Consider the following 19097-nt stretch of genomic DNA (forward strand, 5'->3'; position numbering starts at 1 on the left):
TCTGCAAAGTATAATGTCCCCTCTGTACAGAGCCCTGTGTGTTTGTCAACACAGGCCTCTGGTCTGTGATTGGACACAGCTGATCAGCAGGTCTCAGCCATGAATCACTGGCTGAGACCTATTGACATGGTTGTTGACATGACTGGACACAGCAGGAGACAGCTGAGGGGGGGCGCACATGCTCACCAAACCTGGAAGCCACTGCCGACGTATACAGTAGGTACGTGAATGTGCCTGCACGAGACGTCCACCTGCAGTAAAATGTGGGCGGGTAGTCAGCAAATGGTTAAGAACTATCTTCAGCATAAAGAACAAGGAGTTCTGGAAGTGATGGTTTGGCCCTGAGAGAGCCCTGATCTCAACATCATTAAGTCTGTTTAGAATTACATGAAGAGACAGTAGCATTTGAGGCAGCCTACATCCACAGAAAAGCTGTGGTTAGTTCTCCAAAATGTTTGGAACAACCTATCTGATGAGTTCCTTCAAAAACTGTGTGCAAGTGTACCTAGAAGAATTGATGCTGTTTTGAAGGCAAAGGGTGGTGACACCAATATTGATTTGATTTGGATTTATCTTCTGTTCATTTACTTTCCATATTGTTATTTGACAAAAAAAAAGATTTAATACTTCTATTTCTGAAAGCATTCTTGATTTACAGCATTTTTTCACACCTGCATAAAACTTTTGCACAGTAGTGTACATGCATGATCATAAAATGTCTTTCATAATTTTCATGACTATCTAATACAACACATACATCCATTGCAGAATATCTGCAGACACCTCATGGGCCCTCAGAAACTCAGAAAGTGCTGCTGACACATACAACATGCATTATGTAATTTAGCCAAGATCAGCTGTTAATTGTTCTAAAGTTTAATTACTTTCTCTAGTCAGTAATACCTGTTTGTAACTTTTCTCATTATATAATCCAGGTGGACTCATGTAAATTGAAATTGAAAATAAAAGTTTTTTCCTGTAGCTATATTCATATTTCATGAAGCATTTACATAACATAAATCATAGGACTCTGGGTCATAGTATTAATTACAGAGACTTTATGAGATAGCACATCCTCATTAGGGGGATTTATAAAACCATGAAGGAAGTTGAAAACTTGTTTGTGTGAATTATAGAATGCCTAATTGCTAAGAATCAAGTGTGAATCATATTCTGAAGGTCAAGTATAGGTTTAGGATAAAGAGAACAAAACTAAGGATAAGGAGATGCAAAAATGTAACGCCATTGTAGAAAGAAAAACATTAAACAGAGAGAATGTATCTTGCTTAAATGTATATTAACAAGCCACAATGCATTTGGGGGAATGTCCTGTGTACAGATGAGACAAAACTGGAGCTTTCTTTTTTTATTATTATTATACAGGATTTATATAGCGGCAACAGTTGCTCAGCGCTTTACAATATAAAGGAAGACAATACAGCAATGATACAGTTCAATACAAGAGGGTTAGGAGTGTCCTGCTCCTTGGAGTTTACAATCTAAGAGGGTAGGGCTGGTGGTACAAAAGGTAATAACTGTGGGGGTTGAACTGATAGGAGAAATAGAAGATTCGGTTATTAGATGAAGGCAGGATAGGCTTCCCTGAAGAGATAGGTTTTCAGAGATCACCTAAAAGTGGGCAGAGTAGGCTATAGTTGAATAGAAAAGGGGTAGAGAGTTCCAGAGGATGGGGGAGGCTCTGGAGAAGTCCTGGAGACAAGCATGGGAGGAGGAGACAAGGGAGATAGAGAGCAGGAGGTCGTGGGAGGAGTGGAGAGGATGGTTTGGGTGACATTTGGAGAAAAGATTGGTGATGTAATCGGGGCAAAGTTATAAATTACTTTATATGTTATTGTTAATGTTTTGAATTTTATTCATTGGGCTATGGGAAGCCAGTGGATGGATTGGCAGAGAGGGATGGCAGATATGGAACGGTTGGTAAAGCGGATGAGTCTGGCAGCAGCATTCATGCTAGATTGAAGAGGGGATAGCCTGCGATTAGGTAGGCCAATGAGGAGGGAGTTACAATAGTCAAGGCGAGAGATAACAATGGAGTGAATAAGTTGCTTAGTAGTATTCAAGGTTAAAAATTGGCATATCTTGGAGATTCTGTGGAGGTGAAGTTTACAAGATTTGGACAGTGATTGGATTTGGGGCTGAAACGACAGATGGGAGTCTAGAATTACACCTACTAACCTGGTATGAGGGGAGAGACTGATGCTTGTATTATCGATCTTGATGGAGAAGTCAGGGGAGGGGGCATGGGCTGGAGGGAATAGAATGAGCTCCATTTTAGCAAGATTTAGTTTGAGGAAGTGGAGTGACATCCATGCTGATATGTCACTTAGTAGGTTAGCAATGCGCGAGGAGACTGAAGAGGTGAGGTGGTACTTGAAGCCAATTGACCAAGGGAGGAGGTGTAGATGGAGAAGAGGTCCAAGGACAGAACCTTGATGGACCACTACAGAAAGAAGAAGTGAAGAGGAGGAGACAGAGTTATAGGCAACACTGAAGGAGCGCTGCGATAGGTAGGAGGGGAACCAGGAAAGAGCAAAGTCTCGGAGGCCAAGAGAGTGGAGTTCTTTGAGGAAGAGGGGATGGTCAACAGTAGCAAAAGCTACAGAGAGGTCAAGTAGTAAGAGTATGGAGTAGTGGCCATTGGTTTTAGCAGTTAGTAAATCATTAGTGAGTTTTAGTAGGAGTGGAGTGGAGTGAGCGAAAGCCAGATTTTAAAGGGTCAAGAAGGTTGTTGTCAGTGAAGTAGGAGCTCAGGTGATTGTAGACTAAGCGTTCTAAGAGTTTAGAGGTAAACAGGATCAGTTGTTCAAGTTGGTGGGGTCCAGTGAGAGCTTTTTGAGTATGAGAGTGATCTGTGCATGCTTTAGAGGGGAGGGGAAGCTGCCAGTAGAGAGGGAGAGATGGAAGATGTCAGTGAGGGAGCAAGGGATAGAAGAAGAGGGTGAACATAGTATTTGTGAGGGAACAGGATGCAATGAGTATGTTTTTAAATAAAAGAAGACCGTACCTACTGTGAAACATGGAGGCGGCTCTGCAATTATTTGGGGCTTATTTGCTGCTATTGTCACAGGGTACCTTAAATCTATGCAAGGCACAACAAAATTTTAAGACTTTGAAGGTACTGTGGAGAAAAACGTAATGCCTGGTATCAGAAGGCTGTGTCTTAGGTCATGGGTCCTCCAACAGGATAATGACCCAAAACATTAGGTTAAAACACACAGGAATAGTTAAGAACAAAACAATGGACTATTCTGAAATGGCCTTTTATAAGCTCTGATCTGAATTCAAACATACAGTATATTAAAACAATTGAAACATGTAGTCTTGAGAAAATACCCTTCAAAGCTCAGACAGCTGGAGCAATTTGTTCAGGAAAAGCAGGCCAAACTACCAGTTGGCAGGTGCAGAAGTATCATGCTACAGAAGTTACTTGTTAGTAGTGATTGCCTCTGATAATTGTGCAACAAAGTACCATCTTTTCTGTCCATGCCATTTTTTTCTTTGTTCATTATTCATTCTTGTTCATTATTTCAAATATTCAGTTGAATTCGGTAGAATCAAAAATCACAAGCAAAGTCTGATTTTCATTACCTATAGAATAAGCAACAATAGGTGCCAATTACTTTTGTCATTCTCAAATAATTTCAATGAAAACTGTGTTTTTTTCTTTTCCATGGAAGGGTACCAACAAACCTGTCCATGACTGTCATGGACAAATTTGTAAATTTCAAGTTATTTCTGAGAAAATTTTGGGTTGTTCTATTTTCATGGAATGTTACAAATGTGTCCATGTCTGTATATATATTTCTACATTATTTTGCTGCTGTGAGAAAGACAGGGACTTTCAGTGTAACTAACTTGTATTTTAATTCTCCAGCATTATCAGTTTGGTAGATGTTTTGGGCTGGAGCGTATCTACAGCAAGGCAAACAAGTGTTTGCCTTGGGTGGCATATTTCAAGGGGGCAGCGCTGCCCCCAGGCAGAAGGGACACACATGGGGGGAAAACAGCCAACACACAAGTAGGGGGACCAGCTGAAAATGGTGGGCAGATCCCCAGTGTGCACAGGGAATGCTCAGGGACTGGAGCCTGCTCTCAGGCAGGCTCCAGTCAGAATCTGCAGTGCGATCCGGGCTATGCAGGGTGGGTGAGGCCAAGGGGTGCCAGCAGAGGGCCTATGGAAGAGGAGGAGGAGGAAGAAGAGGATGAGGTCAGAGTGGAGGAGTCCCCCCGCTCTTTGTTGCAGTTGCTGCCAGAGATCATGGTGGAGAAGGGCTCAGCTACCGCTCCTGGTACTAGATCCTGACACCACCTGGAGGAGCAGCTGCTATAAGAGCTTAGAGGACTGGACTGTAAGAGCTTGGAGGTGTGTGAGAACACAGTGAATGACACTCCTCATTCCTGGCATGTTGCTTTCCTCCTTTCCCACTGCCCCCACCTGTCCTGCTGCTCTCCTCCTGTCCTGCTACACCCCACATGTCCTGTTGCCCCCCATGTGATCAGCACAGGGCCAATCAGCACTGTCCAGACAGAGGTCAGGGGTTCTAAATCCTCTTAGAGCAGAAAGAAAACTCCTCCTACAAGCTTTAAATGCTCTGCTGAACACTGATAGAAGTCACAAGACTACTCTAACTGCTGATGGGAAAAGGTATTTAGCAGTTTATATTTACTAAAATAATTGCATTTTGTGTACTGTGGGAGACCAAATATAGTAAATGCAGGGTCCTGGGTTTAGTAACACTTTAATTTATATAGTTTCCCAAAACGAATGGCCCTGTGCAGGTATGTGTCACAATTTTCTTTGATTTCCCTGGTATCACAACATACAGACCACATACCCAGCCTGAAAGAGTGTAATTAGCTGAAGCAAAACAAGTGATGCCAACACCTTAGTCACCTACAAGAGCTAGAAAAGGTAACAACCATAGTTCAGAAATTGAATTACTGCCTCTATTCTGAAGAGACTACACAAGAAAGGAGCTCCTCTGAGACCAATTGTCAGCAGCATCAAATCTGTCACATAAAGCATCACTAAGCATTTGACAACAGCCTTGGTGCCCTTAGTTGGCAACATGGTATGCCTCATTTATAACTTGTCACTATGATCCATGGACTGAAGTTGAAGGCATACTGTAGATGAAAATTGTGTCATACAAAGCCACATATCCTTTCACTGATATACTGACTATAAGGGTTATTAGGTAAATAAGGAAATGTCTAAAGCTGGATAACACCCTGTAAGGTGAACAGACTTCAAGCTAGACCAAGTATGTTCCCTATTGCATCTTTATCTCAAAAGAACTTAATTCAAACACAAAGATGACCTGTAAAGCCAGATATGCGTATGTGGAACAGAATCACTAGTGTCTCCTATTGTAGAGAATCTCTACATGGAAAGGATGAGGTGGAGCACCTCAAATTCGGCTATACTGAGCATGTCTTATATAGGAAAGCAAACTAGGAGGTGAGCCAGAAAGTGATGGAAGGGAAGAAAATAAAAGCCGACAGAATAGCAGGTGATGTCCATAGGTGAGCAGAGCCAAACCACACATGTGAAAGGAATCCGGGTGGAAAAGCACTGCAGTAAGCAGGTAAGAATACACAGGCAGGAAACTACTAGATAACTTGTGACAGTATCCCCCTCTTACGACATCTCCTCACTCATTTAGGGCCAAGCTTGAGAGAAAACTTTGATGAATAAGTTTCACCAAACGAGGGGCAGAAACATCAGTAGAAGGAATCAAATACCTCTCCTCAGGACCATATCCCTTCCAGTCAATTAGATAAAAAAAAGCCTCCTGCTGGAGAATTTGGAATCCAAGATTTGCTTGGTTTCATACTGATCCAAGGTGCTGATTGTTGGAGAAGAACGATGAAGAGAACGGGAAAACCTATTGATGATATACTGTACGGTCTCAGGAGAGAAACATGGAAAACAATAGGGATGCTTAGATGTGAGGGGAGATCGAGTTTGAAAGCGACTGGTTTAACCTGGCAGAGAATGGTAAAGGGACCAATGAAACAAGGAGCAACTTTTATAGACGGTACTGGAAGAGTAATATTCTTGGTAGAGAGCCAGACTTTGTCGCAGGAATAAATTTGGGACTCACATGCCAATGACAATCTGCAGCTACTTTATACTTGGAAGCTGCCAGATCAGGGGCGGACTGACCATTTGGAAACTCGGGCACTGCCCGAGGGCCCGGGGTCAGTAGGGGGCCCCATGAGATGTCCCTGGTACTTTTTTCATAGGCTTTTTTAAGTTTGGGCAAGGACACAGGGGCCCCATGATCCCCTATTGCCCAGGGGCCCCATGAGTTGTCAGTCCGCCACTGTGCCAGATGTAAACTTTTGGAAACCTCTGCCCTGAAAGAACCAAAAGATCATTGTGTCTCTACAGCTGTAGGCAACGCAGAAGAGATGAGAACAGAAAATGGTACAAAAGGATACACAATACACCATGAAAAAGGGAGACCAGTGCGGCATTATTGTGGTTATTGAGGGATAACTCTGCCCAGGGTAGAAGGTCTACCTAATCATCCTGATAGGCAGAAATGAAGGCTCAAAGATACCATTCAACATTCTGGTTGACCCTTTCAGTCTACCCATTTGACTATGGATGAAAGGCAGAGAAGAAGTCCATCTTGATTCAAATGAATGCGGCCAGATCCCTCCAGAAGAGAGCTGTAAATTGAAATCCTCTATCAGAGATGATGTGCGAGGGCATACCATGAAGACAAAAGATTTCCTTAATGAAGATGAAAGCCAAAGTGACAGCAGGAGGTAGTCCTGGAAGTGGAGTTAGATGACACATTTTAGGAAACCTGTCCACAACCACACAGTGTAGTTCAGAGATAAAGTCTATGGAGATGCAACGCCAAGGTTCAGGTAGAGGTAAAAGGAGACCTGCTGGAGCAGACGTGGAAGACTTAGACTGCACAATAACGCTGCAGGAAGGCACAGGTACATTGCACACCAGGATGTCCTGAGAGTTTAGAGTCTTGTGCCCATTTGAGAAGCTTGGAGTGAAGGGCGGGCACCAGAAAGGTCTTTCTGGGAAGGATAAGTGAAGACTGAAGACGGGTGGTGGCCAGCATACAATTAGCAGGAATAATAGGTTCCAGTTCAACATGATACTCAGAGTTAGCATAGTTAAATGATCTTGACAAAGCATCAGAAGACAATGTCAAAATTAAACCTGGCAAAAGAAGAGTGTCAGGGCTCCCAGGTGTGACCAGAGGTGTGTGGCTGACGCAGGGAAACGCAGACCTCAGATATATTATAAATAATACAATTTATTAACACTAACAATACAAACATAAACGCAGTGCAATACTAAAACATAATACAGTGCAACCAAACCAAACCAACCACCCACAGATAACAGTACATACAAGCAAGCGTCGTCAGGCAGGCCGGGTCAATATCAATAGGGCAGGTAGGTACAGGGGGAGCAAGCGGAGATTGGTCGGGGTCACAGGCCAGGTTCAGCAGGTAGCAAGCAGCGTAGTACAGAGGGTCAGGCAGAGGGATGGTCAGGGTCACAAGCCAGGGATCAGAACAGGTAGCAAGCAGCGTGGTACAGAGGGTCAGGCAGAGGGATGGTCAGGAGCGAGCCGGGATCAGAGCAGGAGAAGTCAGCAGCGGTTCAGAAACAGGATGCAGGACAGAAACAGGATACAGGGCCCAGGACAAACACAACACCAAGGCAGAGTCTGTGGGTCTGGCCATCCCTTAAATACCCCAGCATAATCAGTTCCAGGTGTTAGCTGGCTGCAAAGTTGAGTCTCTGATTGCTGGGAGCATCCGCTGGCCAGCCCTGGTACTGCAGATCAAAAGGCAGGTGAGTCCCACCATTGCTGGCCAGTCCATTCCTGACAGTACCCCCCCCTCAAGGAGCGGCCTCAGGATGCTCCAAACAGTCCTAGCTGGGAAAAATGTTCCACCGCCCGGGTCTGGTAACTGGCGGGATATCAAAGACTGGCACACCGGGCAGGACTCCGGGCAGCGGTACACCGGGCAGAGGCACATCGGGCTGGACTCCGGGCAGAGGCACACCGGGCAGAGGCACACCGGGCTGGACTCCGGGCAGAGGCACACCGGGCTGGACTTCGGGCAGAGGCACACCGGGCTGGACTCCGGGCAGAGGCACACCGGGCTGGACTCCGGGCAGAGGCACACCGGGCAGAGGCACATCGGGCTGGACTCCGGGCAGAGGCACATCGGGCTGGACTCCGGGCAGAGGCACATCGGGCTGGACTCCGGGCAGAGGCACATCGGGCTGGACTCCGGGCAGAGGCACACCGGGCAGAGGCACATCGGGCTGGACTCCGGGCAGAGGAACATCGGGCTGGACTCCGGGCAGAGGCACATCGGGCTGGACTCCGGGCAGAGGCACATCGGGCTGGACTCCGGGCAGAGGCACATCGGGCTGGACTCCGGGCAGAGGCACATCGGGCTGGACTCCGGGCAGAGGCACATCGGGCAGGACTCCGGGCAGAGGCACATCGGGCAGGACTCCGGGCAGAGGCACATCGGGCTACCAGGCGAAGCAGCAGGCAGCGGGCAGCGGGTACAGTGGGGCAAAAAAGTATTTAGTCAGCCACCAATTGTGCAAGTTCTCCCACCTAAAAAGATGAGAGGCCTGTAATTGGCATCATAGGTAGACCTCAACTATGAGAGACAAAATGAGAGAAAAAATCCAGACAATCACATTAGCTGATTTGGAAAGAATTTATTTGCAAATTGTGGTGGAAAATAAGTATTTGGTCACCTACAAACAAGCAAGATTTCTGGCTCTCACAGACCTGTACCTTCTTCTTTAAGAGGCTCCTCTCTCCTGCACTCATTACCTGTATCAATGGCACCTGTTTGAACTTGTTATCAATATAAAATACACCTGTCCACAACCTCAAACAGTCACACTTCAAACTCCACTATGGAGAAGACAAAAGAGCTGTCGAAGGAGACCAGAAACAAAATTGTAGACCTGCACCAGGCTGAGAAGTCTGAATCTGCAATAGGCAAGCAGCTTGGTGTGAACAAACCAACTGTGGGAGCAATAATTAGAAAATGGAAGACATACAAGGCCACTGATAATCTCCCTCGATCTGGGGCTCCATGCAAGATTAAGTGGGAGAACTTGCACAATTGGTGGCTGACTAAATACTGAGGCGTGCCTGGTCTAATTGCATGAGTTCTTCAGATGCCGTCAAAGTTGCAGAAATGGGTTGTTCATGAGCTTTCTGGGAACCTGGAGCTAAACAACCCACTAAGGGGCGACATGGACCAGCCCTTACCAGATCTCGCTCCTAGAAGCGGACATCGAATTGGATTCTAAGGGCAATCAAGTCATCCAAGGTAGTGGGTATGGTTCTGCCAGCTAGTTCATCCTTAATATGATCTGCTAGACCCTGCCAAAGGGTTGCGGTAAGGGCCTCATTATTCCATGTCAGTTCCAAAGCCAAGGTGAGAAACTGAACTGCATATTGACCAACAGCCATGCTTCCTTGACAAAGCTGAAGACGAGGTCCAGCAGTGGATGAGGCCCTGCCAGGCACATTGAAGTTTTTAAGGAAAGCTTGCTGGAAGGCAGAGAGACTGAAAACAGTAGCATCTTGAAACTCCCACAGTGGCAAAGCCCAAGCCAGAGCATCTCCAGAAAGGAGTGACATCATGTACGCCACCTTGGAACAATCAGTAAGGAAATGGTGGGCCCCTAGCTCAAAGTGATTCGAGCACTGATTGATGAAGCCTCAACAAGTGTTAGGATCACCAGAAAATCAAGGTGGCAGAGGCAACTGGAGTTCCGAAGGACTGTTCTCCACTAGAGGAACAGCGGGAGTACAAACAGCAGGAGACAACAGGGAATCCAGGAGACAGTATTCCTAAACCATATGTACAGTATATAAACCCCCAAAAAATACATAATATATTGTAGCTTACCAATCCAAAGATTCACTAGTTTTCTGTTTTTAGCAGTTTTTTTTACTTTATATTTACCTGGTGACCTTGCCAGTAACACACCTTCAGTCTTAGGGTGGCTCTTTTAACTGTGTAGCACTCTCCCCCGAAGGAGCCGCTGGAATTAACGGGCACTTCTGTCCTTACTTCAGTGATGAACCATATATATATTGGATCCACAGCACACCAGTACACCTTGTGGGAAGTTTTATAACAGGTTTAATAAGACAGGTAATACTCTGCAAATAGACTGCAAATTTACTTGGAAAATAGCAGTTAAATGCACTGAATACACAAACCTTCTAGAATTGGCACAATAACATCAATAAACACAATATTAATTCATGTAAAGGGGGGGATTCAGAAAATGTTAAAGCAGAACTGAAGTTTACAGATATTGACCTCTGCTCACTCCCTTACCAGCATCAACATCTTCTTCTCAGGTTGTTCTGGGTGCAGAATCTGGGTGTTCTTGATTGACCTGACATTACACCTGTGGCTATAAATGCTGGGGTATGCTCTATAAACTTATTAAAACTAAGGAAGCCACTTGGATGTGTAGCCAAATGTCTTTAATATCACAGAACAAGTCCAGATGAAATGACTAAAAACTACTAACCTTCTGACTTTTCTATAGTACTTCGCTGCCCATGGTATCTCTCTTTAACACTTTCTTGCCCGGGCTATAGTAGATTGGCGGCCGGGCGGGATGCTCTTCCTTTTGAGTGGACATCATATGACATCCTGTCAGAAGGTGCCGCTCACGTGGCTGGGGGACCATGCAGCGGCATAATCCATCTGTCACCGGTTGTGTCCAGAAGGACACCACAGATGATAGATCACTACACTGGCCCGCTGCCAGTGTTATGTGACCTCTGTGACCAATCACAGCAGATCACATGACAGTTGTATACAATGGATGGCTTCCTTTCATGCCATCCATTGTATACAATTGTGTTATTAGCTGTGATTGGTCACAGCAGTCACAAGGTACAGACAGGGCCAATCACAGCCCATCTGTACAATGTGATGAGCTTTGAACAATCACAGCTAGTCACAACAAAAGACTGGATGAATCAGTTTCATTCAGTAAAAATGGCTGCTAATATCAATGAAATACATTGGTATTAGCAATCATAATGTGTAAAAAAAAAATCCTAATCACTTGCCCAGAGTAGTACAATGTTAGTATGGTAACATTGTATTGTTCTGGTCATAGTGTGTTGAATAAAATAGTAAAAGAGAGAAAACCGTAATAAAAAAGAAAAAAATGATGGTGACAATATGTTAAAAACAAAATAAAATTTCTTCGTTTTCCCAAAAATTGTGACAAAAAAATTACTAGTTCAGAATACTTACCATGCCTCTTACTAAATACCTTGGACTGTCTATTTTCCAAAAATGGGTCATTTGGGGGGTATTATTACTATCCTGGCATTTTTGGGCCTCAAGAAATTAGATTGGCTGTCAGTACATCAGGACTGATTGATTGTTAGATATATAGAATGGTTTCTGGACTCTATAACTTTCCTACAGACTAAATAATATACACTAGTCTGGGGTATTTCACCAAAGAAATTAGCAGAATACATTTTAACCTAAATTTATTAAAAAAGTGTATTTATTTGCAAAATTTTATAACATAAACTAAGAAAACAAGTTTTTTTCAAACGTTTTGGGGTTTTTCTTGTTTACTTAGCATAACATAGAGGTTGCATTCACACTTGAACGTTTTATAGCTTGAAGCTCCAACAAAGCTCAAACTTAAAAAATCAATTGCTCCTACGGTGCCTGTTCACACTTGATCGAGCGAACAAGCACCATAGAGAACAATTGATTTTTTAAGTTTGAGCGTTTTTGAAGCTTTGAGCTTCAAGCTCAACACTGAGTTGTGAATGCAGCCTGAAAGCTGAAAATTGACCTGGGCAGGAAGGGGGTAAAAGTGCCCGGTATTGAAGTGGTTAAAGAGAGAAATTTGGAAAATTACTTTATAATACAAATGTTTCTTTATCATTCCATTACAGAACGTTTATTTATTGTTGAAAGTTGTGTTCTAATGGTGTAGGCATCCTTTTTCAGCAAGTCAAAGTTTAAGACAAATGCACATCATGTCATATATTACAGCAGTAGTGTCGTCTACTTCAGCTGACATACATTTTAAGCATTAAATTGGATTTTAACCTCATGATTATTACAATTACAGTGGCAGCAATAACAAGCATTTGAATTTGCATTGACTTCACATTAATTAGCCATTGTGACAAAATGAGCAGCAAGTCTTCTGCTAATCAAAGCTTCTTTATTCTCACTTCACTTGTGGAGCTTTTATTCAAAAATTGACCTAGTTAAGCAAAAACCTTCCCAATTATTTCCTATGTGAGAAGGGTGACACACTTAATAGCTAGTCATAACAAGGAGAATTAGCGTATCTCCCTGAACCTTCCTGTCTAATTATAACATTCTTTATACCTGTCACAGCAGCATAAAAAACTGTTTAATGTTAAAAGTTAAGGGACAATTCCAAAACGGTCTGTAGTTATTGAGGTATATTTAAACCATAACAATTTAAATACAGAAATTAGACTTTCAAGAAGTATCTGCTAGTTCTATAACTTATTTTGGTCATACAGTGAAATTTAAAGGTACTTTCCTTTTTCAGGAACGTTTTTATTCTAGTCCTATGTCTGAAGCTCTATCACTAAAGCACACATCAAATAAAACAGCTGTGTTTGGCATTACATTACAATGCAGCAGATGGGATCTGCTCAACACTGGAGCAAAAGAAGAGCAATAGAGCCTTTGATGCACTCAGATCGAAGACAGCTAGAAAAAGGTTAAGTCATAAAGTCATGATACTGTCTAAACACCTGCATAAGCTGTATGATAAGCCACATAGAGATGTAACACCCTGCTATTTGTTAAAAGGCAGCGAATCAGCGGACTACATTTCCCAGAGGAGATGGCATAAGGCAGGAAGTGAGCTGGGAGAGAGCTGAAATGAAGGTGTGAGGAGAAAGCTATGAGGAGAAAGCTGTGTGGAACACCAGAGGACTGGCCTAGGCTTCAGAGTGAGAGAGCGGACAAAGAAGGAGGAATAGCTGACCACTGACATAGCCAAGAAACTGGAGAATTACCCTGTCGGACGGTGACCCGGAGTACTGCAGCCACTAGTGAACTCTGCAAGAGGAACCGCAGGACTGCTGGGGACCCCATCTACAGCGAGACCACCAGTGACTGGGATGAAGCCATAAATTGGGTAAGACAGTCCCAATCTCCATACAATTAAGTTGTCACTGACATTTTACTGAATCATCCATTCTCTATCTAGTTACTGACATTGTTCACAAGTTATACAAGTTGAGGCCTAGTTCACCCAGCCTATCAGTAAACACATCTCTAGCATAATCCAGTCATCAGAGCCTACTGCAATGTCCGCCCTCTATGGGCCAAGCCACACCACTGTTTCCTCTGCAATTGGTTTACATCCATCAAGGGACACTTGTCATTGTTGCCATTTGCTACTGCAGTCTACAGAGAAATTAACCCCTTGTCAACAATTGCCTCCCCCACCCCATTAACCTCTTGCCTAAAACCTGCATTTCATCTTTTGCATTAAAGGGGTATTACCCAAGCTATATACTGCTTAAAGGGACAGTGCTTGTGCTTGCATATATCCTTTTGAGAGACTGCCACCTTTTACAACCAGGGAGATCTGAATTCTTGTAGTGCACCAACTGGGCCCCAACAAGCACACAGAAGATCTTCCACTTCAGGGACATAGGCCTTCCTAATTAAAGAGTTATTTCCTTACCTCAGATTTGAACTTTGTCATCAGCTTCTGAAGTCCCAAAGTGGAGGACAAAAACATCTCAGAGTTGAGGCCTTTGGTTAAATTCTGAATTGCAGCATGTCCAGAACTGATTGAGATTTTGCTATATGTGTTGACCTTTGCTTAACGTTACCAAGAGTGATAACTGTTATTATATGCACGCCTATTATTTTGTTCTGCTATACTGTGCTCACATTCAACTCTAATATAAACAAAATATCAGTTCACTTTAACGTGTGTGTGAGTCTATTTTTTGGTAATATTGAGAGAGTTTACTCTGGCCAGAAGTGTACAGTAGTGTCAGCAGGGGTTCGGCTTTCAGAGTGGAGTCAAGAGCAACAGGGAGCTCGAAAATAATTCAATGGCTCCTAAGGGAGTATTGCTAAAGAGACTATTATTATACAGGATTTATATAGCACCAATAGTTTGCCCCAGTATTTACAATATAAACAGAGGCAGTATAGTAACACTACAATTCAATACTGAAGGATTAAGAGGAGCTTCCAATCAAAACAGGAGGGATCACCTAAAAATGGACAGGGTAGGAGACCAGCCAAGGAGTGAGGTTTTTTGAGAAGGAGCTGGTGGTCGACTGTATCAAAGGTCTATTGTTTTCATTTAGCCTTAGCAAAGCCCAATTACTGTGCAGCATGACTATGCAGGAAGCAAAGCCTGACTGCATAACAAGCAAATATCCATGCTCCCATGTAAACATATAATTACAAACTTAATTACAAACTATAAACTGTAAGAATTAAAAAAAAATATTGTAAAGGCTTTAGTAAAATTATTTATATGAGTTTCTTAAAAGAGAAGTAGGGGCTAAGCTTTTTTTTTGGTCATTATTCTTCTGTGGGTCACAGGAGTATAGATGTCAGTTTGAAATAGGCCACTGGGCACTAGAATCTGTGGGCGTGTCCATGTGCTGTCAAGTACCTGGTGGAGATCGAGCTGGAGGGGGGACTTCTCTTGCACCTCCTATTCAACACCCCTGGTAGAGATGACAGGGAGTGTGAGGATACAGAGTAGTATGCGGGTCCGTGTAGCAGGTAGCAGATTACCCTAGATCACCAGACAGGAACCAGGAACTGAAACATGGTGACACTTACTTGGCAGACAGGAGTGTAGCCAGGACACAACCCAAAAGGTCATCAGAAGCTAGGCAGGGAGGAACATCAGGCAAAGACAAAGTCAGGATACAAGCCATGATCGTTACACAGCTGGACAGCGAGGTACAGGAACGCAAGACAGGAGCAGAGTCAGAATACAAGCCGAGATCACAAGAGGGCAGACAGAACTCCAAGGATAGGTCAGGGACAAGCCAAGTCATACACAGTTAAGCAGGTATGGCAGGTCAAGGCTCGGGTAAAGAAGGAACTAGCTGCAGACCACTCAGCAATCCATCCATGTAGAGTGCAGCTTAAATAGGTAATTGGGCGGCAGTGCCCATACGTGTGCACGTGCACATATGGTTTTTACATACGCTAATATGTTTGCGCAGGTGTGACAATGCCTGTTTTGCATTGAGCTTTTGCTCAGAATTATGAGCATGCACATAAGTATGAGCATGTGCCATCCTCGTTCCAACATGTACTGAGGTTCTCTTACATGTGCACAGCATGTAATGAGGCCTGTGCATGCTTATGCATGTGCACATTCTTGTCCTTTCATGATTTGGAAAGCTTGTATAATCACAACCTTGCACATGAGTACAGAAATGAACACCTGCTGCACAAGAATTATCATATGCTGTATAAGATTCCTAACAAGTGGGCTATAGTACACTGTCAACTGACATCAAAGAACCACTTCAGGCTCTGGAAGAATCCCAACCATATATTCAGGAATCACCCAGCTGCCTGTTTGACAGCTGGCTCCAGATCTCAGCACACAGCTGAGAGCCAAAGCTAACTGCACCTGCCCCTCTCCAGCCCAGCACACTAGTGATTGCTGGAGGTGCAAAGTTCAGAGCAGTGACTAACAGTCACTGCTCTCCACTCTGAGAAGACCAAAAACAGAGCTATCAGCAGTCAAGTGATTGCTCAGTTCTCTGTCTTGGAGCCAATATGGGACAGCTGCAGCATCCAAGAGATGCTGCAGCATAGAGGTGAGTATGAAGGTTTGTTTTTTTTTATAAACTTCAAACTTCTCTTTTAAGTATAGAGTATCATTATTCATGTTGACCCATTCTTGCACTGTGGGAGACAAGGAGAAATCTGTCTACAGACAATTAGTTTGCTGGCTTGACAGAATTTTTGCCATGAACCATATGGGTTATTTGAAGCGAGCTCAGGCCAATGTAAGTAGTAAATACCCTACTAGTGCTTTCATAGGGCTTTTGTAAACTTCCCCATCGGTACTGAATTGTTAACCAAACTGGTCAAAGTCCAGATCAGAAGGCCATCAAATAATGCTTAAGGGCACATTTAGTATGGAACATACAGTATATTAGTAATATCACCTGGCAGTAAAATATGCCCACCCTCCCCACTGGACTTGGTACACAAACATAATGTCACAAAAAAGAAACCCTGTATTTGCCAGTTTTACATCTCCATTACACACAAAATATACAAATGGACATACAGCTGCATGGAATTTGCTTTTGTTAGAAAGGTTGTAGCATGTACACATACATAAATGGAAGATACCAACTTTTGTTAATTTCATAAGAATCTCATTTAAGTCATTCAATGCAAGATACTAAACAATGATGCTCAGTTGGATGCCAGAGGTTATTTCTGCAAAGATGATGCCTGTCACAATCTACGAAGAATATGCAATAGGCCAAAGGTTATTCAGCAGCTTGAATTTGCCATAATAGAGCCTCTCATCATGCATGACTTCAATTTTCCACATATGCTCAAAATAATTCATAATATTACAAGATCAAAATATATAGAAAAAGCAGCAGTCATGGAAATGCTCAGCAGCGGGGGGGCAGTACTCACAATGTGCAATTACAAGCATGGGTGCAAATCCACAGGAAGATTATGTAAATAGACCTAAACGTCTAGGATTCACTGAGTTTGCAAATAAGGAAATGTGAGGTTTATTCATAAAGGTATCAACTATTGGGCTTACACATATATATATATATATATATATATAATTTTACATATTTTGCCTGTATTTTGCACATTGTTTGATTTTATGAATTGTTTTATAGTTTTTTTCTTTATTTAAAGTGAACCTAGCATCAGATATATTTTTTCGTGTTAACTGCATGCATAATACTATACAAAATAATAAAAAAAAATTGTGATCTGGTTCCTCAATCCCAAAACAACTCATACTCAGAACACATCATTTGCCCATAGGATTTTAAATGAGGCATAAAATATTGGTAATTAAAATATCAATTTCTTAAACAATGAATGAGAATCTTATACATACATATACCAAGCTGGTTCATTACAACTAGCATACATCAGTATAAATCGTGCATCAAACTGATATAGTATTTCCATATACTGTACAAATTCCACATCACCAGAATACTAAAACATAACAAAAATGAATAATATAACTCAACATGTTTCGTGAATGTTGCTTCACTTCTTCAGGAATGGCTGCCACCAATGTAAGACCTATAAAATAAAATACAAATTCACAAAATATATTAAAGCACTCCCTAAAAGTAAGGGCTTGAAAATTGATCTAAAATAACACCTCCAAATGGCTACCATCGCAGAGTATCCAACCCTGGAGTTGTAGGAGGGAACCATGGCATCCACTAGAAAACCAAGAAGCAGCACAAGAGGATGCATAGATGGAATTTGAAGATACAAAGGTACAACGGTACAACCTGCAAAGTCTGCCATGCTCCACATTGATTGCTGAGCATGATGCAAGGTGCGTCTTCCCAAAGCATATGGTTTATTGTGATACACCTTTTAACATCTTTCATCAGCTTTCATCTCTGCCAGATGCTATAATTGTAGGTCTGAATGGGAAGCAGGTTACTACGTATATAATACCCAGCATTCTGATTGTTGGCGTATATCCACTGAGGATCACCAGCCTAACATATTTTACTAGTACAGGCCCTGGGGCAAAGACCCCTGCTCTCCTTCCAATTCTGACCCTGTTAGGTTGATAAAGTTCCAACTGTAATCCAACCATGTCCTCCTAGCACTGCTAAGTGTTTAAATTTACATTTTTGCCTTTTTTCATTGCTTACAGTATAAATAAACATTCCTTTAAATATCATGCCTTGGGGGGAGTCCCCTTAAACTCCCTGCATAGTTGCACATCTGTACAATGTATAGAACCTGCTGCAGCAGGACTGACATTTTTTTTTTAAATGACATTTTTATTAAAAAAAAACAAAAACAACATCCCCCCCCCCCCCCAATCCATACCAGACCCTTTAGGTCTGGTAAGAAGGTTAGGAGGGACCCCACAGTAAAAAAAAAAGTTTCATTTTTAAAAGTACGTGGGGTTCCCCCTAAAAGCCATACCAGACCTTTTAGGCCTGGGAGGACTTTTAAAGGGAACCCCATTTCCTAAAAATGGGGGGGGGGAGTGCATGGGGTTCCCCCTTAAAGCCATACCAGACCCTTTAGGCCTGGGAGGACTTTTAAGGGGAACCCCACTCATAAAAAATGGGAGGAGGAAGCATGGGGTCCCCCCTAAATTCCTACCAGACCATTGATCTGAGCACATGCCAGGCAGGCCAGGAAAGGGAGTATGAAGAGCGCCCCCACACCCCGCTGCTTACCAGGCCACGTGCCCTCAGCATGGGGAAGGTGTCCCCATGCTAAATGGGACAAGGGCCTCTTCCCCACAACCCCTGCCCTGTGGTTGTGGGGGTCTGTGGGCAGGGGAGCTCATTAGCATCAGGGTACCCCTTTAGATAAGGGGGTACCCTAATGCTGCCCCCCCCTTGTGAATGAGTAAGCAGTACCCATTCACTAGGGTTAAATGTAGTAGAGGAAAAAAAAGAGACCAGTCTTTTGAAAAAATCCTTTATTTTAAAAAAAACCCAAAAACATGGTTGTAATACATCGTCAGTCATGGCAACCAGCATTGTCATGATGACACCAACTTGCCAAAATGAAAAAAAGTTTGATGCCCGCCAACCCGTCTGCACTCGCTGAGCACTCACCGCAACCTGTCAGGTCTAACAGTTGCCACTCAGATGTAAACAGTTGGGTGGAGCTAGCGGTGACATCACCGCTAGCTCCACCCAATTGTGCTGGGATTGGCCAAAACATCACACAGGTCAGGTGCATTTCTTTTGCCAATCGCAATGTACTGTGAGAGCGCAGTGCATTGTGGGGCA

This window comes from Staurois parvus, unplaced genomic scaffold, assembly GCF_062004578.1.
Source record: "Staurois parvus isolate SC_StPar_1 unplaced genomic scaffold, SC_StPar_1.0 ptg000181l, whole genome shotgun sequence".
Classification (NCBI taxonomy): domain Eukaryota; kingdom Metazoa; phylum Chordata; class Amphibia; order Anura; family Ranidae; genus Staurois; species Staurois parvus.